This window comes from Lathamus discolor, chromosome 5 (assembly GCF_037157495.1).
Source record: "Lathamus discolor isolate bLatDis1 chromosome 5, bLatDis1.hap1, whole genome shotgun sequence".
Lineage (NCBI taxonomy): Eukaryota > Metazoa > Chordata > Aves > Psittaciformes > Psittacidae > Lathamus > Lathamus discolor.
The window spans coordinates 103,067,792-103,092,329 of record NC_088888.1 but is presented as its reverse complement, the minus strand read 5'-3'; the positions used below and the strand labels follow the sequence as shown (position 1 = coordinate 103,092,329).

General features: G+C 37.6%; 1 long non-coding RNA gene across 1 annotated transcript; it reads right to left on the bottom strand.

The window, feature by feature from the left end:
* Positions 1-1,780: 1,780 nt before the first annotated feature.
* Positions 1,781-24,331, bottom strand: LOC136014447 (uncharacterized). The gene is made up of 6 exons (XR_010612712.1): positions 24,257-24,331; positions 14,949-15,034; positions 12,539-12,669; positions 11,489-11,665; positions 9,451-9,579; positions 1,781-1,973 (listed from the first exon to the last, which is right to left on the bottom strand). It is a non-coding gene; the product is annotated as an uncharacterized LOC136014447 (long non-coding RNA).
* Between the last annotated feature and the right edge of the window lie 207 nt (positions 24,332-24,538).

The following is a 24,538-nucleotide window of genomic DNA, read 5'->3' as shown; positions in this document are numbered from 1 at the left end:
GCATTAATGAGCACATGTTTTGTTTTATGAGTCTTACACAGAAAGAAGCTGGGGAATTATTTAGCTTAAGAGAAAATATTAGAACTTGTCAAAATCTTTGCTGCTGTTGTTGCCATTGTACAATGCTCTATTCGTGCAGATGAACAACAAATATGCTTCTATAAATTGAATCTGACTATGGTGGCCCCAAGAACAACCCAAAGCTCAAAACTAGGAAAAAAAATTGAGAAACTAAAAATCTCTCCCATTATTTGCTAGAAAAATCTTAATTAGTCCCAAAGGCTTTTGTTCTAAAATTCAGGTAGGTAAGGCATGAAAGCTTTTTGTCAAGCAGACTATGCAAAAAGTAGGGCAGTGACAAAAAAAAAGAGTTGCAAATGAAGCTACAGTTGCATTCTAGCAAGTGAAATATTTATAAACCTACAGAGTTATCTGCCCATGGAACAGGTAGGGTAGTATAAATGAATTAAACTACAGAAATTAATATATACTTTTAATTGGATTTATCCTTGAAAATTAATAGAATTCTACCAATCTTTGATGCAAAAAGTGTCCATACTTTTGCTTCTATCTTACAGGGGAAAGATTATTAGTGTGTTGTCACATGGTAGTTGCAAATTAAATCTCAAAGTTCACAGCAATTTGAATATCATAGGGAAATTATCTTTCCTTGTCTGTATCTTTCAGATTCCACAGCTAGGACATTAAAACTAGGTTTATAATATTTTTACTTCCCTGAACTATTACTCACAGCTATATTATAGCTAATCCAAATGCTCCGGTTCTAGAAATGCACAGAACAAATCAGTAAATGCATGATGGCTTCTGGCACCTCATGACAAGAAATCAGTGCTTGAATATGGCGCATGGAGAAATATACCTTAAATTCCTGAGTTAAATTTCAACTTAGCCTCTGTTTATAGTCCGTGATTAAATGTTCATACAAAACTGTGCTCCACTCCAGACTTTGGTGTATGCATTGGAAAACAAAAAGACACTTTGCTAACTGTAGAAGTGCAGGTATCCTCTTATTTTAAAACCAGTCTGGGTAGCTGACTTAATGTCTCATTTGCCTTTGTTGTGATTCAGGACACAGTTCTGACATACTAATCATCTTTTGAGACGTGAAAATTGTACTTCAATATTTGACTGTTTTGATTATAAAATTAATAGTTAATCTTATAAACAATTTCCTATAGGTTTGTCTAGCATCTCTTTGTAGAAAGTTGGTTTCAATCTGAGCATGGCAAGGACATCTGCTCTTGTGAATGACAAAGGTAATCCCACATGCACAGGGTGTGAGGCAGGTGCGATGGCAGTTAGTGGTACATATGCACAGAGAAAAAAAAAAAAAAGAACAAAAACAAAAGCCCTCCTACAATATATCTATGGATCTTCAGTACTGGGGCTAGGTGGGGTGAAAATTGTCCATCTAACTCCTTACTGCTAACCTAGACATTAAAACTGTAGTCTTAGTGATTTCTCTATACAGATATGGGAGGAAATGGTATAAAAAAATCCTTGATTTATAACTCAGGTTTTGGGGGTTTGTTTGGTTGGTTGGTTGGTTTGGTTAGTTGGTTTTCTTTTTAGCCTGTTACGTTGTACAGAGAGACAGGATGCACTTTACCTTCTGGTCAGCTAAACATTAGATCATATTCCCTTCCCAGTTATAGCCTTCAACCTTTTCAAAAGGGACAGGGGAGAGAAACAAAAGCAGTAGGGAGAAAAATTATCTTTATTTATGGCATTACAGACATCGAAATTGCTTTGCCCAGCTAGAACTCCAGAGATGCACAAGCATAGATCAGTAAAGGAGCAGTTCCTGGTAGGTTCTGATGCTAAAGAATGGACTTTCCTGCAGGCATTTTCTTCCCCATCAGCTCACACAGCATTTTCTTTTTATTAATTCAGTAGTATTCATTGGTCAATTACTCAGCTGTACTTGGCATAAGGAAAGTTCACCAGTGAATCTGAAAGCAGGCAATATGCTTGTATTCAGTCTTTGTGCTATTAAATATGCTCACTGTGGTTTGTATTCTGTAATCTAAAGATATTCTATAAGCAATAATCCATCATTTTAAATAAGAAGGATTCAGTACTTCAAGTATACTGACTTTTTTGGGGGAGGAAAAAAGGCATACCCCAATAGTGTATGGAATATTTATTTACTTATGGGGGTACCAGTAAGAAAGTAGCCTTAAAAAACTTCCAAGTACAGACCTATAGAACTGTAATATTTTTGTTAGACATTATTCATATAGAATCATAGAATTATACAATGGTTAGGGTTGGAAAGGATATTATCTTCTGTATGTATCAGTAAATATTTGGGATGATGATACTTCAGGATTTTTCCTAGAATCATATAACAGTCTGTGTTGGAAGAGACCTTAAAGATCATCTAGCTCTAAACCTCTGCCTTGGGCAGGGACACCTTCCACTAGACCAGGTTGCTCAAAGCCCCACACAACCTGGCCTTGAGTTCTTCCAGGAATAGGTCTCCACAACTGGTCTGGACAACAGGTTCCAGTACCTCACCATACATATAGTGTTACACAGATACTGAATAAGTTATATATATAGAGAGAGAGAGAGAGAGAAAGAGAGTGAGAAAGGTATGAGTCTCTAGGAATGGTGCAGTCCCGCTCCAGACAGGTGAAGGCTGAAAATCCAAATTGCACCGCCTATCATGAGAACAATGCTACTGTAGAAGGGATGAAAACCCTTTAGTTCTCACTGGTAGTTCTGTGCCTGTGTATCTTTATAGAAAGAAAGAGAAAAATTCCCTGAAGACCTTAAAAATATCTTATGAAGAATATAATACAGTAATAAAGGAAAAGGGAAAAACATTTCATAAATAATAGCACAAGCATAGTATATCTTCAATGTTTACAGAAGGGAATATTTTTAATACATGCATTATGAAAGTTCAAAAAGCCTTTTGCTGGGGTAAGGCCAATTGCATGAAGCTTCTCCATATTGTATTAAGAATGTGAAACTTCTCAAACTTTATAGTTATTAGAAAACTAGACCATAATTCCCAAGACCTATATGAACATGAAGCATTTGCAGAGTTTGGCCAGCTGGTATCACTGAGAATGTAACTCAGTTATAAATTTATTGTGAGGATACTTGCCTGTGTCAGCCAAAATCCCAAACCCATAGCAAACTCCAAAGTAGAAAAAGAAAGTCAGTTTCAACCAAATCTGAATCTGATCTCTGGACTGACCGAGTTTTTTTTCTAGGAGTCTACCAGAATGCAATATAGATTTTGGAGTCATTTCCTGTATCCAATAGGAGGAACTTTCCCTTCTGGACCAGTCTGGGCTGGGTGGTGTTAATTATGTATGTTTTTTTAAAAAAAATCTTTTGTTTATTTAAAATATATTTGCATTCTGAAGAAAATTATTTAAAAAAAAACAGCCTTCAAAGCCTTGTAAAAGGTGTTTGTTTCAAAGTGTGGGTAAACATAACTAAAGCCCTCAGGCTGATTTTTATGATACAGAAGAGGGTTTAAGCTAATTAAAGTACAACACTACAAAACATTCTTTCACCTTTACTTCCACAACCCATAATCCTGGTTCATATGGTCAAGCATTGCATGAATATCATCCTTAGATGTGTCAATCAGCTTCTTGCTTACTGAGTTTTCAGCTCTCTCAATTATATATCTATATCTATCTATATCTATATCAATATTGGGTTAATTGCTGAGGTGAGTAGCTCGAGAGAGGATGCCTTCAACACCTGAGCAGGGGAGAATCTCAGCATTCAGGAACTTGAGCTCTGAGTGTAGAGAGTGCCTGCACTGGTCTCCTGAGGCAAGGGTGCACAATGGGCAGGGGTGCACTCAGTGCACCCTGGTGAAGGTCCTCCTACAGCAGGTGGCTGAGCTGCTGTATGCTGTCAATAGCATAAAAGATGTCAGGGAAGCTAAGAGGAAGAAGCACTGCTTCCTCCAGGCCCAAACTGTGCAGGGGCCTCAAGCGTCCACTGTAGCTCATGGAGGAAAGAAGGAGGCCGTTAACCCAGGGAGCTGGGAACTAGTAACAAAAAATGCCAACAAAAAAAGGAGGAAGAGGACAATTAAAAGAAAGGGGCTTCCTCCTAAATCTCTTGTCCCCACCCAGAACCACTTTTCAGTTTTGCAGGAGGCTAACGAGGAAACACACACACTATGAACAGCTGGCTGATGCACTGCTAAGGAAGATCTCTACTGACGCTGCCAGGAAAAAGCGGTGGGTCATAATAGTAGGGGACTCTACTTTGACAGCAACAGAGGCACCCATCTGTCGGCCTGACCCAGTCTCAAATGAGGTGTGTTGCCTACCTGTGTCACGGATGAGGGATGTTGCAGAGAGGCTGCCTGCTCTAGTAAGTTTCACTGACTAATTCCCACTTCTAGCTGTCCATGTGGGTGCTAGTGATAAAGATAGCAGTAGCCTGGAGACTACAGAGCCCTAGGAGATGTGGTTAGAGGCTCTGGAGCTCAGACAGTCTTTTCATCAATTCTCCAGGATAAAGCGGAGGACCTTAAAAAGGCTAGGAGGATTTTCCGGGGTAATAAATGTCTAGAACAGTGGTGCCATAGTCAGGGGTTTGGGTATCTAGAACATGGGACTCAATTTGGGAGGCCAGGTCTACTGGAGACTGGTGGAGCTGGTCTGATGAAGGCGAAGAGTGGTTTTGCCAGGAGGCTTGCCAGGCTGGTCAAGAAAGATTTAAACTAGATGTGTTAGAAATGCTTGGAGAGATGCAGAGATATTTCAACTGCTCCAGCCAATGAGACAACTTCATTTGGAGCTCGGCCCAGATGCCTCTCTACAAACACCTGTAGCATGGGGAACAAACAAGAAGAATTAGAGATGTGTGCACATCTATGGGGGTATGATATAATAGGCATCACAGAAACATGGTGGGATGGCTCCTATGACTGAAGTGTTGGAATGGAAGCTTACAGGCTCTTTAGAAAAGACAGGCCTGGCAAATGGGGAGGGGGAGTTGCTCTTTATGTTAAGGATAGGCTGGAGAGTATGGAGCTCTGTCTGGGGACAAGTGAGCAGTCAATAGAGTGTTTGTGGGTCAGGGTTAAAGGGAGAACAGTGAAGAGAGACATTACTGTGGGGATCTGTTACAGACCGCTTGATCAGTATGAATCTGTGGGTGAAGCACTCTATAGACAGATAGGAACAGCCTCACGCTCGCAGGCCCTTGTCCTCATGGGGCACTTCAAGCACACTGATATATGTTGGAGGGACGGTATGGCCAGGCACAAGCAATCCAAGAGGTTCCTCGATTGTGTGGAAGACAACTTCCTTCTGCAAGTAATAGAGGAGCTGACAAGGAGGGGTGCCACGCTTGACCCCATGTTCACCAACAGGGAAGGGCTGGTAGGAAATGCGATGCTCCAGGGCAGCCTTGGTTGCAGCTATCATGAGATGGTTGAATTTGAGATACTCAGGACAGTGAGAAGAGCATGCAACAAGCTCACTGCTCTGGATTTCAAGAGAGGAGCTTTGGCCTCTTTAGGAACCTGCTTAGTATGGTTCCATGGGATATAGCCCTAGAGGGCAGGGGGGCCCAAGACTATTGGTTGATATTCAAGGATCACCTGCTACAAGCTCAGGAGTGTTGTGTCCCAACTAGAAGGAAGTGCAGCAGGAGGGCCAGGAGACCTCCTTGGATGGAGAAGGAACTGCTGAGGAAACTTCAAAGGAAAAAAGAGACTTATAAAAGGTGGAAGCAAGGACAGGAGGCCTGATAAGAATACAGGGATGTTGTCCGGGAAGCTAGGTACCAGGTTAGGAAAGCTAAGGCCCAGTTAGAATTAAACTTGGCAAGGGATGTGAAAGATAAGAAAACAGGAAGAGATTCTTTAGGTATGTAGTGAATAAAAGACAGACTACCGACAATCTAAGCCCTGTCCGGAAGCTATCAGGAGAACTGGCTACCCTGGATTTGGAGAAGGCTGAGGTACTTAATGACTTCTTTGTCTCAGTCTTCACTGGCAAATGCTCCGACCACACGAACCAAGTCTTGGAAGGCAGACACAGGGACTGTGAAAATGAAGGCCTTAGGACTACTGTAGGAGAGGATCAGGTTCAAGACCATCTTAAGAACCTGAAGGTTCACAAGTCCATGGGACCTGATGAAATCCATCTGCGGGTACTGAAGGAGATCGTAAATGAAGTTGCTAAGCCACTGGCTACCATATTTGAAAAATCATGGCAGTCAGGTGAAGTTCCCGACAACTGGAAAAAGGGAAATATAACCCCCATTTTCAAGAAGGGGAAAATGGAAGACCCGGGGAATTACAGACCAGTCAGTCTCACCTCTGTGCCTGGTAAAATCTTGGAGCAGATTTTCACAGAAAGGCAGGCTAAGGCGCATGAAAAACAACAAGGTGCTTGATGACAGCCAGCATGGCTTCACTAAGGGGAAATCCTGCCTGACCAATTTGGTAGCCTTCTATGATGGGGCTACAGAACTGATGGACAGGGGTAGAGCAGTTGATATCATCTACCTGGACTTCCTAGGTGCAGATAAAAGTGAAGCAGAACCTGTGTTACAGAGCTATGAATACATGCATACAGTGGAAATACACAACAGACAACTCTATAAATCATGAACAACACAAATGGTCTAATCCTATTCCTCCTTTTGTGCTAGATAGACTTAAATTTTACTGGTGGAAGGCATGTATGTCCTGCACTCCCTTAATTTATAGGCATATCACACTCATTCGAGGATCCCATGGGCTCTGGCCCAAATATGACTCCATCCAGACCCATGCCCAGATCCTAGGTCACTTCATTCAGCTTCAGTTTTCACCTTGGGTCTTTCTACAATCTGATTTTCTCCTACAAGCTGGTTAGCACAGCTCACACTAGGTAGGAATAGAGTGAATCAAGAAGGCAGAACAGAATGCAGTGATCAGGTGCAGGGTTGACCATACTGACCAAATACTTGTTTACATGACCTCTCTATCTTCCTTCCTCTCCATTACTCTATGTTGTGGTGTTGCTTTTTATCCCCTCATACACCTTGATCCCTTACTACTCCTACCCTTTTCCCTGCCCAGATAAACAACCTGTCCCTAATTGCTTTTTCCCAAAGGTTCCACTTTGGGTGCCTCATACTCAAATTTAGTATTTCTGTAATTATTACCTAGGTCACCTTGGTTTTACATTGGACTACTGGTAGGTTAAGTTGACCTTGTTGCTTTTGCAAGACCGGCCCTCAAAAAGCTTCCAAAGCTCCCCTTCAAGTGTTTGTGAACTTTCTTCCCCAAATTTTTCATGTCAAGTTCAGTAATTTGTTATATTCTGTTTACTTTGCTAAACCTCAGGATAGGACCTACTGATACACATACATGCTTTAGCAAAGTCTAAATTTTAGTTGCTACTGCCAGAAAAGTGTTACCACAAATATTTTTGTCTTTAATTTCTAGCTAAGGATTTTTCTTAATTAATTCAAATAATTGCAATCCTGATTTTTTTCTAAATTATAAGCATATGCTAAGCATGCTTTCTAGAAAAACTGGTCATCTAAGCCACACTAATTCTTGAGCAACTATTTCAAAATAGGACAGGAATGACAGATAGTAAATAACTTATTTTCTGATACAAATTTTCAGACGATTACTTCAAATGTACTTACATCGATTCCTTATTTGCTTAGCACTCACCTACAATAAAATAGCCTATGTGTGCAGCCAAGAAATTGTGTTTATTATTTCTATACAAGTAATAAACACCATTCACTGCCAAATTTTGTATACTGCCTTTAAGATCCAAAACCACATGTTTAATATATATGTTTGTTCTTTTCTTGGATAACAGCTATCTTTGTTCATACTGACTAATACGAAAGACCTGGGATACTCCTATTCTCCCACGTGAGCCAGTGTTTATGGACTCAGTCCCTACTACTTAGCCAACATGCCAGAATCTGTGCTAAAGTAGATTATCTTTTAATCATTTGAAACAGGAGACAGACAATGGATCTTTAAAACATCTTCTGTGGTTCAGTGCAGATTGGTATTTTCTAACTGTGAGTCAGATAAGATGCAGCTCAGTGTATGCTCTCTTCTACATGCAAAGCAAATTGCATTAAATTGGGAAGAACAACTGAATTTCACAGTGGGAAGAATGCATTAGATTAAAATGATGCTTAATCGTAGATGTACAAAGCTGTGCTTAGACACAGAATACATTTCAAGAGAACGAAGTCCTAGACACAGGTATTTAAAGAGCTGTTTATTTGCTTTATCATTTACAAACAGGTGAACAGTATAAAAGAGACTGGCAATCTCCCTCAAATTAATTTTCAGCTGAGGGGTCTCTTGTATTCAGGTGATAAGCAACTTACATCAAATTACTATACAAAAAGTTAACTAAACTTGTGAATCTGAGGTTAACTAGAAAATAAGAAAAAAGGTGTATTTATGAATAGTGATAAGAAATGTGCAAGTGCTGTAGGCCAGATAAGTTAACTATCTAATGAAAGGGGCTGAGGAAGCCCTTAAATTGAGCAGTTTGAAATGGAATTTTACTTTCTTTCTGCTTGTCAAAGCTTTCTTATTGCAAGGTACCAAAGTTTTCTCTTTACTATTGATTGTTACTCAATGTGCTTTATAAAGACCATTTTCCCCCCTTAAATCTGATAAATTTAACTTAGAAAGAGGAATAAGTACTTATTTTCTTGTGTTTGGATGTACAGAAAACTTTTAACTGCTAATTTTCAAAAGGTAAAGTTAGATGAAAGGGTTGCTTCAGGGCCAAAACACATGTGAAATTTCTTGCCTGACTGCTATCTTATCTGCCTCACATGCCCCCCTTTGCATTTGTCTTCCACAATTCTTTTCATAGAGTATGTCTTGTACCCGTTACCTGCTGGTATCCTTATTGCTCGTTTTTCTTTATACACAGTGTGTGATAGTACTAATGAAAGTATCAAGTGACCTGAGATGATGGAGTTTGTAAATGGACAGAAACTGTAAAATAGCAGTTGGAGCCCATATTCCTTAATGCTGGTGATGTCCTCAGATGCTGAAATTCCCTTTGTCCTAGTGCTTGCTAAACTGGTTTAAAACCAGAGCCTTTTCATAATATTAGATAAGGTTATTGGTCTGGGGGGGGTTTGTTTGGTTTTGTTTTAGGTTTGTTCTTTTTTTTTTTACTGCTTAATATTCTCTTCCACAGTTTTTACTTTTTAAATGGTTTCATGTGTTTTTCCTCTGAACAAGACCTACGTCAACTGCAAATATTTTCTGTACAAGCCCTATGTCAACTGCAAATATTTTCTGTTTCCTCACACAAGATTAGATATCTTTCTCAGTATTTCCTTTCAGGGGCATCTGAATTTATCTGCATACTGTGAAAAACTACTGAGAACAAATTTGAAGACTACTCTTGAAGAAAATAGTAGGATAAAAAGGTCTTTTACCTTGTCTGGGTATCTTACTCAGTCTGATTCTTCGAAGTCTGAGTCTTTAATTTCCAGTCCTGCTATAAGCCATATGTCATGACCTTTCTAAGTGGGTGGAAGTCACAGGAAGACAAATAAGAAAAGGAACTGAAGAAAGAAGAAGGAAACTACAATTATAGCGGTAAGGACAATGAGTAGTTCCAAAGCACTGTTTCTGTTATTTCAATGGATAAGTTTTGTTTTCTGTTTTTTTTTTTTCTTGAGTATAGTCTAGATAGTGTATTCCCTAAGAGCCACCAAACAATTTAGATGTTTCTGTTGAATAATTGAATTATCTACTTATTGAATTACATCTATATCCTACATATGTACTTTTTTCCATCCCTGACTTTTCCAGTATTATTATTAAATATTGAGGTATTACATATCTGTAAAATTCTTCACATTTTTACACTCACTTAGATATTGTAAAATAAATAACATTTTTCTGTAATACGCACATACTACAAAATGCTGAAAGGAGTAGGGCTGCAACAGATCTTATTTTGCTGATCTGAAACAGAAACCAATGTTAATCGTAGGGATTATCCTACTAAGTTTCTATCACACATATGCACACAGAAACACAAATTTACCCAAACTAAATGAATTCTCGTGACAAACTATCTCTAATATAGTATTTTATTGTGACTGTATTTCTGAAATGAAAGCAGAATACAGCATTTAAAATGACACTGCAATGTCACTTTCAAAAATGTAGGTATCAAGGTACATGTAAGATTTATGTTAACTAAAAAAGGTATGGAGCTCCTCCATAGAATATTGTGCTATTAAAATAAGACTAAGAACTTCAGAACTGATGTTATTAACATGGTTGTTACAGAAGATATCACTGCATTAATTTGCACTTTGAACTACCTGCTCATTTGCATCCACTGTGTCTGTAAGAGAGAGAGCAGCAGCAATATTGCAGATTTCACCTTTATGTGCCCTATTTATGGTATATTTGGTCTACAACTATTCCACAGCCCTGAATACAATTCATATAAAGTTTTAACAGGTAGCTCTTTCAGAAGTGTGGACTCTGCATTGAGGTGAAGTTGGACACAGATGTGTTCATCAGGATGTCACATTCTGGGGAGTGCAACGAAAAAACAGATGTGCAGCTCTAAATTATGTTGCTTTAGCAATGAATTTTTCCAGATGTCCTGAACCTCATACAGACCTTGTAGGTGACAATCTGCCTGCTTTAATGGGAGAAGTCCCAGGGCACCAATGACAGGTGGGGCTTATTGGAAACTTCATTATGAAGCTTATTGAAACCTCAGCCAGAAGGCATGAAGCTGCAGATTTAATTCAGGTAATGTTACATGCTTCAACATTAGGCATAATACCAAATATTTTCTTTTCTTTTTTTGCTAATCTGTTTTTCAAAAAATATCTTTATTCACCCAACCCCTTTTTATTTTAAAAAGAATCTGCGGGGTCAAGTGATGATGAATTGAATTAGATTAGAATATATGGGGGAAAAAAATGGTCTCTGATTCCTTAGGCAATGGAAAATCTTAAGTACTAGAAAGGAATAAAACAACAACTATATGTACCTTTAACAATCCTGTTTTCCTTTAAAGATCTCAAAGTACTTTGAAAATGGAGTTAATATCACTGTACTTAAAATAAAAAATGAAATTAAAATAAAAAATGAAAAAATAAACAGACATAGTGAGATGTTACTTGTTTGGCCACTAGGCTTGCAGGAGAAACAAATGCGAATGTTCTTCACCTTCCCTGTCTTCACCTGCAGCTTTCATCACTACTCGACATGTTTCAGTGTGACAGGGTTAAAGACTGAGAGGAAAATAATGTCTTCTTTGTTTCACTTTGAAACAGTGTTGTTAAAAGTTGTTTCTAGTTTACTGCTTTAACTGGTTTTAATGCTTCACTTTCTCAGATGCAAGAATTAGCCTTTGCTTGAAAGTTCTGAGTCTATGAAAAAGTATATAAATGAATGAACCAAAACATTACATTTCATTATTCTTTGCCCTTTACTACATACCAAAAGTCTCATAAATAAGTTACAGAGTGCAATCCTCATCAACACAGCCTCCAGCACTTCTCATTTGGAGTCTCACTTATCAAAGGGCATTCTAGAATGGTGCCTGGGATGAGGTCATGGTCCAGGGGAGAACAGATTTTCTTCACACAGACAGATGATGAAATTGTTCTCAGGGTTCTGATTCAGTGAGAAAAATACATTAAGTTATATAGTTATTTTCATACTGTGAAAATCTGTGATAAGAAATCTGATCTTGACAGGTGATTGCTTTTTTCCTGTGTTTGAATAAGATAATTGTGAAGATAAAAAATGTTGATTTGTACATGTTTTCCATGTATGTGTTAGAATAGAAAAGTACAGAGTAACAGGTCCTTATCAGATGTAAATCAATGTAACTACACCGATACACAACAACTTTCCATAAAATTATTCAGAGAAGAGCTGTTAGGAAATATCTTCCTCCTCATAAGTTTCTGTATGCATGCATGCATACATATTTATATATAAACTAGTTATTTATTTCCATTTAACACAAACTGACATTTTTACTTTTTGAAAGCTTTATGGTGGCAATTATATCCAACTGCTACTTGAAATAGGTAAGTCACTCCTGTGTATTCATAAAGAGGGAAAACTACATAGTTATTACGGATCCTAAGCCAATTTGTTGTGGATCCTGAGTTAGGATCCTTAAAGAATTACTGCTAAAGGTATTAGCAAAAGTGGGTTTAATATGGATTTATAGAAGTGCAACTCGAAAAAGTTCAATAGCAAGGTGTACACTTACTTACTACATGTATAAAATGTACAAAGGAAAATCAAAATCAATTTAATGTGATTTACACGGAGACTGAAGACACAAAAGGGTAAGGGAGACCCTCCTGGTGAGTCATGAGTTTCAGAGTAGACCTCCTTCTTTTCTAAACTCCTGGTGGATCTTAGGTTTATGTAGGTCCAGTACTAGTCTCAGACTTGGACAATGGTTTATGTCAAAGAGATTAACTATATGGATTCTGTTAATATTATTTTAGCATGCCATCAGGAACTTACCAAGGATCTGTTGCAAATAAGGGGTCTCTCTGCCTTGGGTAAGAGAGGATCTCTCAGTCTCAGGCAAGGAATCTCAAAGCTTCAGAGGCATCCCAGCTCAAGGGGAGATCACCATCATGCAGCCACACTGCCTAGCAGGGAAAACTCAAAGTAGACTCAGTCTATCATATTTATGGGATAAAGTGGTTGGCCCATAGTCATATATGATGGAAAGCTATACATGGGACTCCTTGTTCTTTCATTACACACTGTAGTGATAGGACAAGGGGTAATAGGTTCAAATTTAAACAGGGGAAGTTCAGGTTAGATATGAGGAAGAAGTTATTTACTGTGAGGGTGGTGAGACACTGGAACAGCTTGACCAAAGAAGTGGTAAATGTACCTGGCAGTGTTGAAGGCCAGGTTGAGCGGATTCTTGGGTGACATGGTTTAGTGTATGGTGCCCCTGCCCATGGCAGGGGGGTTGGAACTAGATGATCTTCCAAGGTCCTTTCCAACCTGAACTATTCTATGATTACAAGTGCATATGTGAAACTTCACAGATGTCTTCATCTCTAATGACTAGGTGACCCTGCTGCTTTACTCACAATGGTGACTTGTAAAACTTTTCTCCATCACTACATGAAGCATCTCACCACAGCAAGCCATCCCCTTTGTACTGTGTAAGTTCTGTTCATTTTGTCATCTAATGCAGCTTTAGTAACTAGATTTCAAAGTTTAAGGGTATGTGCAGCATTATGCAGCCCACTGTAATCTGCTTTGCTGCTTTCTGACTTTCCTAGGGCATTCATAGTTTAGTTGCAGAATTCCAGTCTGTCAGCTCAGTTAATACTTGTTTTTCATGTTGTGGTGTTACCAGTTTTGGTTTTCTTACTCCCCTGGGCTGCTGATTTGCATATGGTTGACAGTTTATTTATGTGTTCCTTGTGTTTTTATATAGTGTTATGGCTCAAATCTGTTTGGAGGAATTTGTACACAAGCAGAATTAGCATCCAATCTGAATTTAATAATTAGAGATGAATGAGTACACAAGTACCCATGCTCACCTCAGGCTTTCTGAACCAGCAGAATAATTAACCAAGCACCTCAGGCATGCTTGCCTTAAGAAGAGATCTCCAGAAACATAATGCTACAGTTCTGTGAGCATCAAGGCTGTTTTCCTTAGCTGAAAAAAATATGAATATATTCCCTCTTCACTTTGACTGACTCTTGGTTTCTATCTAATTGCTTCTTTTTCTTTTTGATCTTAATCATTTGAATCAGACTTTACAGAGAAAAAAGATCGAAGATCAGAGGGTGAGAAGATATGAAATAGTTTTCTTGGGTGACCTATTGTCATGTATAAAGATGAACATAAAATTTGAGGCCTCTGGAGGTTTGTCTCTCCATTAGTGATAGAAATGCTGGGACAGTGATGAGACAAGCGGTTATGAGTTTTAACTGTTTCATGAATAAACACAGTCTTCAGTCAGCAGAGCACCTTTTGCAGGCACTATACTGACTGAAGAAACCAAATAACTTACTTAGGAATTGCTGTTTATCATGCATTCTGCTGTTATATCATGACAGGAAAAGAGAAATATGAAAAAGAAATTTAAAAAAATAAAATTTCCTGTATTGCATTTCAGCAGTATCACAGTGTTATTGAATTATTGGTATTCTAGAGTTAAATCTTAAATTAATGAGTTATCGATTTCAGATTTAGTGCATATGCATGTATATGCGAAGTATATATGTGTGTGTTTATGTCTAGAAGTGTTAGTTCAAACATAATTGTTTCTAACAGCAGTAACATTTTCAGGTCTTTAATCCATGACTATTGGAAACGAATAGATGACACAAGTTGCTGGTTTATATGTCCATATCTGCTGCTTGTAACATATACTAAGGGTTATGACAAATGAGGGTGTCGAATTGGTGTTTGAAACTATTCAAAAAGACAAATTAAACTACAGAATTATTAATAAATGTATATATAACAAATTATTACACTTTATAAATTCATTACTTGTCCATGACTTGAGTATATGTTACAAGTGGAAAAAGTGCAAAGGACAAAAGGTGTTGTCACAGCTGCATGGAAAATCTCTATGAGAAGCAGTTGAGTAGTCTGGGTGTAATCACCCTAGAAAGAAGATGACTTAGGGGAATATGGTGGGAGAGTTTCTAAAAAATTAGCAGTATAAGAGGATGCTAGGAAATGACTGCCCACTGTCTTTTCCAGTATTTTCCTACGAGAAATTACAAAGCAAACTTAAGATGTCTCTTTGTGCAACAACCTGCAGACACAAGCAAACACTTTTTACTGTGAGAGTAGTCAAACACTGGAACAGACAGCCCATAGAGGTTGTGGAGTCTCCATTCTTACAGATATTCAAAACCCACCTAGACACACTTCTAAGAAACCTACCTTAGATGACCCTGTTTTAAGTAGGGAGGTTGGACTGCACAATCTTCAGAGGTCCCTTCTCTTCTCATCTCATCCTTTCTGTAAGCCTGTGGAAATTCTTGTCAGATAATGTGTATTAAAAAGTTCATTTAGTTTCAAGCACAATCTACTCACTGGGGTTTCCGTCTTCTTTGTTTTATGACTTAATATAGCACTTCATCTTCCCACAGTCAATGGTAGACTGTGCAGCATGTGTGTGTGCGCAAGAGAAAAATTTGCCAGATTATGAAAATTCATGACTTAAAGATCAGTATGTTACCATGATTTCACACTTCATTGCCGTAGATGTAGAAAAAGTAGATCAGACACATTGTGAAGCTTGAACAGCCACAGGTGCACAATATCTTTTCCTTCGTGGTGTGAAGGAAACCCAACTTTCATATTGTGGTTATCCTATCTAGCACTATCTTATCTTCAGGAGTTGTTATCTCAGTCAAGTCAATGAATCCTTTGTTGAAACAATTTTCTGAAGTTGCCTACTCATATCTGTTGTAGGCAACTTCAGAATGTAAGACATTTATTTATCAGATTTCTTAATGCGGATTTATGTATTTATAATGTTCACATATCATCATTAAGGGGAAACAAATAGCTAGTATACATTTCAGGTAAGGCCTCACTTTTCAAGCTTGTGAGAACATACATTGGAATTGTCTCACTGGAAAAAAACCCACATATTAGGCCAATGTTATTGTGAAATTTCTCTCAGAATTAGTTTGGGTGGGGTTCCTTTGAATTGCGTTCAATTTAGCCATCTAAATCCACTAGTAAATATTAATTCTTAGATTTGCCATTATGGTGACTGGGCTAGATATGGTCTAGAGAGGAAAAAATTTAATTGAGGAGATTCAGGTATAACTTTGAAATCTCTTCAAGCTCATATTTATGGAATTCCTTTCCTCACTCTTAGTAGACCACACATTCTGTCTTATTTTTCACAATTAAAACAAATGTAAACAGCAGTGTGACAGACGGTTCTGAAGTTGATAGCCTCAGGAGAATTTGGAACTGTTCAGAAGCTGTCCAGTTATCCTCAGAAAACTTCCTCTGTGTACCTGTTCAAATCCTGACATTTCCATGTTGATGGCTGCTACCCAAGGAGTGTAAAATGTTTGTAACACTTGGCTTAAACTTTCTTTGACAGCTGATTCTCTGTCTTTCAAAGGACTGAGACATATGTGTGAGTCAAAATTAGATCTTTAGGGCCAGATTTGCAGCTGAAATAAATTGACAAGGAGGGCTATAGGGATGCTGGGGATGGACTATTCATTAGGGACTGTAGTGATCGGACAAGGAGTCAAAACTTAAACAGGGGAAGTTTAGATTGAATATAAGGAAGAAATTCTTTACTGTAAGGGTGGTGAGGCACTGGAATGGGTTGCCCAGGGAGGTTGTGAGTGCTCTGTCCCTGGCGGTATTCAGGGCCAGGTTGGACAAAGCCTTGGGTTGCATGGTTTAGTGGGAAGTGTCCCTGCCTATGGCGGGGGGGTTGGAACTAGATGATTTTAAGGTCCTTGCCAACCCTAACTATTCTATGATTCTATGAGCCGGTTCCATTGACTGCTGTTGTACCTGAAATTGTACAGGCAAGTGATAGCCAATGAAGTAACAAAGAGATACAAAAATACCACTATTGCACTTACAGTTGTATGTGAAGCTGATATTCACTGTGATAAATCAGCTTGTAAACAGTCTTAGTTGCTAATTGTCTTTGAGTTTATTAGTAATACAATATTTAATTATTTAATAAATTAAAAATTTAGTAAATAAATGTAAAAGTAAACTAAGATTTTGAAAGCAATTAATAGCCTATGAACTGCTTAAAACCATTCATTTTGGTTTTATCTAAATATTAAAGAAAATGAAGTCTTCTCACTATATAATAATAAAAAGAACAGTTATTAATACTAAGCAAGTGGCATAGATGCACAGTATAACCTGTGTTGTCTATGCTTTTTCTGTGCTATATACATCAATCATCACTCATCACTGTGATAGAATTTAGTCAGCTCATTCATTCAGAGAAGGTAAACAAGGCTATTTCGTCTCTTCCATATTGTGTAGTGCTTCCAAAGTGTTTTCATCAACACATAGTTCTTGCTGGTCAGAATATAAAGTAAATGCTGCAATGCTCCCCAGTACTGCACCAGTCGTCCAGACTGAGTTTGAATGGGTTTACTCCAGTCTCCAGCTGGTTGCTTGTAATTTCAAAGATTCTGACATAAAACCACACTATGGTCAAAACCAGTCTGCTCTTACAGTCATGCTCCTTATTCTGATACTGGACACATACAGAGAAAGGAGAACCACAACATAACACCAGAAATTTGGTATCAGGTAATTACACCCCGCAATGTGTACACAAGGAGGTTTGCTAGTTGTTCCAGTAACCATAGAATCAGTAAAGGAACTCACAGAGAACTATTCATAGAACCACTGAGAAATATAATTTAAAAAATTCTATTAAATAGCATTATTTGGGGATAATTTCTTTGAAGTAAGTGAAGGAAAATGTAGGTCATCCTGGATTAAGAAATCATTCTTTTGAAGTTCTAATCCCTCTCTAGCACTACTCTCAACATAAATTTAGTTTGGACTTTATGAACAGTATGATATGGCTTTAAGTGATGAATGAATAATGAGAAATGATCTTGATCACCAAGAAAATCATTTCAGCAAAACATACCAATTACTATAAGAGATTATTTCAGCTTTCTATGATATACCATGCTGATGGTTTCATTGCACTTGTAAGTCACCTTCTCTATAATGACTGAGCCTAACAGATTATAGTAAGAGCATCATACATTCACTCAATATGGGGTATAATATAGTGCAAGGGTACACATTAATTTCAACACTCCCCTCGGAAACATGGTACAGTTTCTCATGAAAGTATAGGAGAAAAGCTTTTATAATTTCCTGTTCTAGATGACTAGGGCACTTGGTCAGGCACTTTGGCACTTTTGGCCAGGACACTGAAATAAGCAGTAGGAGGCTCAGCTGATTTGGATCTTTTGGGCTTTTGCTCTAGAGAAGAAGTAACTGATAATAGAAGATGCAAGAAGAGGGTTATGTGTTTTAGGCAAGTATGTCTATTTGAGCATGGCTCTGCAACACAGGACAATGCCAAAGCAAGGATATTAACTACCTGGCATAACAATGGAAATTTTGGGTGTGACTTGCATATCTTGTTTTCCTTGCTATGAGTTCATCCCAGCGAAGAACAAGACTGTTTTGAAAAAACAAGGGATTTCAAAGTAAAGGACAAATGGCTCCTATCTAGTTGGTATACACAATACCCATCTTGGTGGCATCTTTGCAGATTGCTGTGAAGATGATTATGTGTGTGAGAGTGAGAAGGGCATGTGTATATGTATGCATTTAGAACAACCAAAGTATTTAAGTGTTTCTTCTTCATTGTTAATTTAAGTAAGAACTGAGGCTTCTTTGAGATGCAGCTTCCAGTTAATTTTAGAATTCAGTTGATTTAAGCACCTTCTAACTTCAAGCAAAACAATCACTGTAGCATAGAGATGCTATCAATCATAGCAAGGTTTGCATGCTTATTTAGCTAGCTTGTAATTAAAGGCAGCTAAAAATATCATGCATGAATGGCAAGTTTCTACTTTTTTTATTTAGCTCATCTCCTTCAGAGAGAAGACACAAGTCCCATCAATCACACAGTTGGTAACTGAAGTCATTATCACTAAAATTAAAGCAATTATATACAAATGAATATTAATGAATCTTCTAGTAAAAATCCAGGTCAGTTTCCAAGAATTTTAATAAAAATGTAGAGAAATCCTCTTTTCCATTAAGTCTTTTGTCAAATAATCAGTACCAGAAAGGACACACCTTTCGTATTAAGCAAACATCATGTATTGAGGTTTTAATGAAATTAATGACGGTATTTTTCCAGCATGATGCAAAGTGATGTGTTCATTAACATTATTCTCACAAATAAGTGACACAATGTTATACTAACTTAACTTTGAAATTGTCATTTCCAGTTACCATTAGCTCTATTATAAGGGGAAAAAGGATTATCAGTCCATAAAGCCTAACCAGATGAGGGAAACAAGACTACATTGTTTCCAGGTATATAAAAAAAAATGTACTACCTGAACTCTTAAAGGATTGATGTCTATGTCCCCACAGGAAAGACCATCAGACAGTTTGTCCTGTCCAGTCTAATTCAAATCACGTTTACTTACAGCCAAGCTAAAAGTACGGGAGAAGGAAATGTCCAGAGAAGCTTTCTTTGAACTGTACTTCACCCCATGTCTTTGGAGATTATCTCAATAGCTTTAAGGTAGTTTGTGGCAATTTAACTGCACACAGACACACAGCACAGTACTAAATGAAACTGCATCTCTGAATTATCTAAGGAGTAAAGGGTAAGGCATTTCAGGCAGCTACGATCAGACTCAGGCCAATGGCTTTAGGAAGATTTCCCTATTGCAGATGTCAGCCTTTCATTCTTAAAGTACTGAAAAGATATTTTAATTTTAACGTATTTATCTATTTTCCCTAACTGAAAGCCATACTGATGATAGCAATAATTAAAAATGGAAGGAGTGAATCACCAGTCACTGAAATTCAACCACCTCTCAGGTGAATGTTCAAAAAAGAAGGGAAAAGGATAATTTTTATATATATCCTTTACAGAACATTTATTCTTTTGCTTAACTACATGGGCAGATGCAGTCATTGTTATACAGATGTACAGTTGAATAAGCAACATGAGGTTCAAATTCTTTATTATTATAAATATAGAGGGAAATTAGGTAGGCAGAATGTAATCACTCAAGCTGGTGTTTGGTTAAATACAGGAGTGAGTAAAGTAATCATTTATCTGGTAAATCAACAATCCTTCACTATTCCGAAATTACCTTATACTCAGTCTTAACAATAAACAGGAGTACATTGCAGGGAACAAGAATGGTGTACCTAAAGAGAACTCATGTTTCACATTTAATCTTCAAATTAGCGAAAGTATCAAAAAAAAACCCAGTCTACCTTCATTTTGAAGTGTACAAAATAGAGACGGATCTGAGAGTTGATGTGTTTGGTTTGTGTTTTTTTTACCATGCTGGTTAAAGTACAAGATTCATCTGTCTTGTGTCTAGCATTACCATGTCTAAAACTATTTCAATTAATTGAATAAAATCCATGGACTGGGAAAAAAAAATTGACTGTCAATTTCTGAACTCCCAAGAAGAATTGCAAGTCCTCTATGTGTTTATACTCTGTGACAACACTAGCTGGGCAAATGCTTTCTTCCATTTAACCCAATAGCAAAATAAATTGTAGATAGCTGTTTTGTTTTACAATAATTGATCATCTTATTCAGTGAAATAAGTGCTTTTCAGAAATGACTGTTTATGGTTACAAGTGTTCCCAGCTTATATTACACACACACACACACACACACACATATCCCCCAGTGGAAACAAAACTTTGTCTTTAAAGACAAGATATACTTATAAGTATTGCATATGACTCAGTTCTGCCGAGGAACACTTTCAAGCAAATAATTCAAACAGATAAAAAAGTTAGAGGGATAGGTAAGCAACAGTGGGAGGAAACAATAATTTCAGAGTAAGTCTGAGGTTCTCATTACACAAGTATTTATTTTGGCATCAGTGTTTGCTTATACATCCCCTAAGCCTCACTGATTATCACTGTCTCATCTCACTCCCCCAGACAAACCGCTAAAATCACTGTTTGGTGTCACACTGTGAACATCAGAGAAGCTAATTCAGGTTAAAAAACTCACAGCTTTATATTGTTGGCTTTTGGGGTATTTTGGTGCTCAGAGAAATGTCTATAAATGTATGTCTTGTTTAAACTTGCTACTGGATTTCTGTACTGCTTTATACCATAGCAAGCAGGATGTTAAACATTAGTGTTTCAATTAAGTGGTTTAATGGTCACGTCAGATCAGGGCAAATTAAATATGGTTGTGAAAATGTTTGCAGTCCTCTGACAATTTTCTCAGACCCAAAATTTTCTTCCAATCCCAATTCAGACTCAAAAAGTCCCCAAAGATGCAGCAAATCTCAATTAACTCTGCAGAATTATTATTGATAGTATTATTATTATTAGACATTTCATTCTGACAATATATGTATTCAATTTTAACTTTTAAAAAATCTAAACCTATTGTACTAGTAAGTAAAACTCAAAAATGGAATAGAAAAGCCTTCTACTTCAAAATCTCTGCAGGAAAAAGGTAAGGCAACTCCAAAATGAGTGCTTTGAATTTTTTTCTTTTTTTTTTTTTTAATAGGAATGTTGTTAAAACTAACATTTACCTGTAAATTGTTTTAGTTTTGATATGCTATATTTCCACCCATCTCCTGTGTTCAGACCCACGAGTTTTTTTAAAAAGCCACCGTGGGTCTGTGACTGATGGTCACATCTAATGAAGTAGTAGGCTTGTGGCTAGTAGGACCTCAAAACAAAAAAGGCTTCACTTGTCAAAGAACCTTGCATTTAATGTGGGCAAAGGTCAGGGACACAGAGAATTGCTGGTTACCGTTTGACATGTGGCTACTTGTAACTCTTTGATAATTTCCTTGTGTTTGCTCTCCTGGTGATCAGCTTATATTTCCATAACAGCAGTATTGGTAATGCCTATTGGGAGTGACATCCTGAACTACTGAATTCAGGCTCTGTTAAGGTCAATGGCTACATAGTATTATCCTTTCAGAAATGCTTTTGCTTGATCTTAAATTTTTTTGTTCTGCTAGTATCTTTTTAGAAATATTTTTTTCTGATTCTGAGTCTGCATTTATTCATATCCAGTTTATGTTCATTTTACTTAAATATTTCTTTCTCCTAGGTGTTTCCTCCCTTCTGCATTTTTTGAAACAAAGCACAACTTTTGTCAAGACTCCATGTCAATAAGCTAGTCAAAATCTTTTATTTCTTCTCACAATAGAACCACTACGCTCCCTTTAAAATCCTATTGGACCATCAGTGCGCAGTTCCAAACCTATTTAGTCTTTCCTGTGCACACACTGCTAAATCTTTACAGGTATGGTCTCAGCAGTGCCTTATGCAGTCACACTACTGTTGGAAATACTTCCTCAAATGTAACCTAGGAGATCATTTGATCTCTCTAAGGATGCATGACCTTAATGACCTTCAATCACCACGTCCTCCCAAGAGTCTTTCTTGTCCTCTCACACTTCTAATACATGAGTGGCTCAAGAGTAGCAGGGATTATTTTTCTTTTAGATACCCAAAAGTCATTGAACTTCATAATTTTGTTCTCCTTCTGTTTCTACTACTGCATTTATCATAGCTTTGTGCTCCCTTTAAATGGTATTTTGAACATCCAGTGCATCTCTTCTGCATTGTCTCTTGACTCTCTGATGATTATACTTATTATTAAAGTTCTTCTTCTTTTGTGTCAAATTCACAAATGCAACTAATGGCACTAATTAAAAATAAAAAAATAAAAAATCCTTTGACCATTTTTGTGATTATCATTAGAATACTTTATGGTAATTTAATCTTTCTCTCTAATCCCCAAACCTAGATATGGTATTACAATGGCAAGTTTGCCAATGCTCTACATGGAAGCAAGATCCCCGCTGTTCTACTGGAGATTTCTCTTGATATTAGTCCTTTTGCTTCTCCTCTCCCTTTCAGTCTCACATCTCTGGCTTTTGTTCCTTCAGTTATGATGAAGAGATGCTATAACGTGACAAAATTACTGCATGAACCACCTCTTGGGAGTCCATGATAGCGCTGTTCCACAATATTATTTCCCAGCTATCACAGAAGAGGAAGATGTCTATATGAATTCTTTCTGTACTTTCATTTAGTTGCAGTGTTCTCCTCACTGGTTGCGTTTCAGTGGTAGGCACAGAGCTCCCTCTACATGTTTTGTCAATCAGATAAAACACTTTTGGATCCTGCTAGATGCTGCTAGATGAAAGGTACTAGACAAACATAAGTCATTATCATTAACTGCCACAGCTCTCAACTACAGCTAAGAACCAAGAAACTAAGCCAAGCTGTTAGGGACCATCTTAGTACTGATAAAAGAAAATAGTTGACATTTGCTGCTGGCAGTTTTACTTAGAGAGATGTGTCTGCTAGTCTGAGAAAGATATCATCAGCTATGTGAAGTCTGAGAGATCTCAGAGGAAGCAGAAAGAAGAAAGGCCTGTAAAGGACTGAGGTATTTTTTTCTTTGTGCTTAGAAAGAGAGAGAGCTTCTGAAACACTGTAACAACTAATGGGACTTACTGGCAGACACTGGTAAAGGAACTGGAGGAAAATTTGATTTTCCCTGTTATGAGTCATGACCTTGAATGTTACAGCTTCTGCATGAGTTATAACATAGATGTAAATAGAAGCGCTTCAGATGCAATGCTGGCATTGAATTCAGCACAGAAAGGGGGAGATAAGGGAATGCTTGAGAAAAGATCTGATTTGTCCATGTTACATCTCTTCTGAAAACACTGGACCTGAGCCACAGTTGTTTAAATTCTTTAAAATATGCATCAGCTATATCAGGATATACAACAACAAAAACTGTTAATGTGTTCCAGCTGTAGAGGAGAAAATACACAAATAGAGAAACATTCGGGAAGAGAAGAAAACACTACATATTTGTTCTACACTTGAGTAACAAAGCTGCTTACTCATGTTCTCTATTTTCCTGATGTTACATTAAATTACCCATAATTTTAATCGTTGGAGGAATTCCCATCGTTTCATTTCAAAGCTCTCAGGAAAGGCTTTCTGCTGCAATTCCAGCAAAAGTGTCTGGGTTTCAGGACAGTTACAAAACAAAACAAGGAGCAGAGTTCTTGAGATGGGTGTGCTTTTGAATTCTGCCTATACATAAAAATCACCCCGTACCACAACTTTTTTTTCTGAGTTGTGTTGCTCTGTCTTATGCAAACTGTAATTGTGCATTCCTCACAGCAGTCCCTGAAATCTTCTGGATTAAAAATTCCATGCCTTTCAGACATTCTCCCAGTTGAATGTCAAAGATACTGTAGTAATTGAAGAAAGGAGGAAGAGGATTTAGCCTCAGTCATGCTTTTAAATATTGCTTGTTCCAAGAGTATTGAAGTAACCACTCCCTGGTACAACAGAACTTTTTTTTTTTTTTGGCTGTTTATGTCTGTTCAGAACAAAGCTTTGTTTCCCTAGACAGGTGCAGGAAATGACCTTCTGGAGAGTCATGTCTCCAATTTCCCTATAAAAATTTTCTGATGCAAGGTTAGATTAGGTCTTACCTGGACTGGTTCTTCTCAGTCTAGATTCCCAGCTTTAAGATAAATACAATGGACTGAGCTGCAACCTAAGAGATCACTAATTAAGTCAGCTACTCATCATTTTGTGTTATCAGCAGACTTGCTGATGGTACGTGCTGCCCCATCATGACCCTTGGTGAAGCCATGCTGACTGCTCCTGAAGAATTTGTGTGCCTGGAAATGATTTACAGGATTAGCTGCTTCATCACCTTCGCAGGTATTGAGGGGAGGGTGACCGGCCTGTATTTCACTGAGTGCTCCTTT